Source organism: Trichechus manatus, unplaced genomic scaffold (genome assembly GCF_000243295.1).
Source record: "Trichechus manatus latirostris isolate Lorelei unplaced genomic scaffold, TriManLat1.0 scaffold00139, whole genome shotgun sequence".
Lineage (NCBI taxonomy): Eukaryota > Metazoa > Chordata > Mammalia > Sirenia > Trichechidae > Trichechus > Trichechus manatus.
This window is the reverse complement of record NW_004444075.1, coordinates 7,017,912-7,019,209: the sequence shown is the minus strand read 5'-3', so window position 1 is coordinate 7,019,209 and position 1,298 is coordinate 7,017,912.

The following is a 1,298-nucleotide window of genomic DNA, read 5'->3' as shown; positions in this document are numbered from 1 at the left end:
TGACCAGCAAACGCAGAAGGCGCGTGTTATTTGTATAAAAATACTGTAGTTAATGTATACATATATCAATATCTTCATAAATATAAAGCTCACATGCATATCTCCTGAAACATATTTTATGCTTAACCCTTTCAGGCTAACATGCATTTTAAACTCACTCTATAACAATTAATACTTTACAGAAAGTATATTAGAGAAATAATTGTTGTACAGATGGGTCAAGAGATGAGGTTGATATTTGAAGTAAGAGTCTTTTGAAATGCAATATGGACAAAAAGGAAATTTGATTTAATAAATAAGTGAGAAAATAAATCACTGAGCTTATTCAGGGATAATATTTCAATTTACAGCCTACACCAACACTGAATTCATAAGAATTCAATCATTAAAAGGTCACTTACAGTTGACCAGAATGAATTTCAACCTCCCAAAGCTACCCATTACATAAAAGTAGTTTTATACTAAAGAAGGGAATACTTTTATAGGCTAAAATAACCATAAAATGAATGAAGGTATTTCAAGGATACTAGATATTTACTAAAGTAGTTCTTTATAAAAATGTTCCATTAGGAATAAAGATCAAATATTTTCTACAGAAAATAATGATGGGGTTTAATATTGGAAGTGTCAGCTATGAAGACCACATGGTTATTGTGAGAAATAACACTTAACCTTTCTCTTGTGGCTGATGGAGGCCAATGAAGTATTTTATTATCAACATTGGCAGATGATTTATTACCACTGTTTCTACTCCAGTAAAGCCGCATTAGGCTGTGCTGGATGTTATCATTTGTTATCCTCAACCCTGCTGCACACTTTCTGCATGTATAATTTCTTTGTTCTGGCAAATTTTAAACAGAGAGAGTAAATATTTAAGTAATTATTCTAGATTCATCAAAAACTATGGAGGTAGAATCAAGTAGCTAAATAGATTATGCCCGATGATGTCTGACGCAATCATAAAGTTCTGGCTTCAAGAAGAGTGATGGTTATACATCTGAAACATCAGCTATGCATAATGGTGCGTTAGTGTAGATACAGCAGTGACAGAGAATAAATCACAGACACACTTTCAGATAGGAACGAAATTTTGTGGAATAAATTCAGGTCAGGTAGCTTTCAACAGTTTCTGTTTTCAGAACTTACTGCCTAAAAAAATCAGTCAATTGTCTGAAATTGCTTGGCAGATGCACTGAGAATAATTTCCTTATCTTTCAACTACTCTGAATATTTGACATTAATGTGGAAACAATTTTAGGCATATCAAACTACTTTCATCCTTTAAAATTCTATTTTAT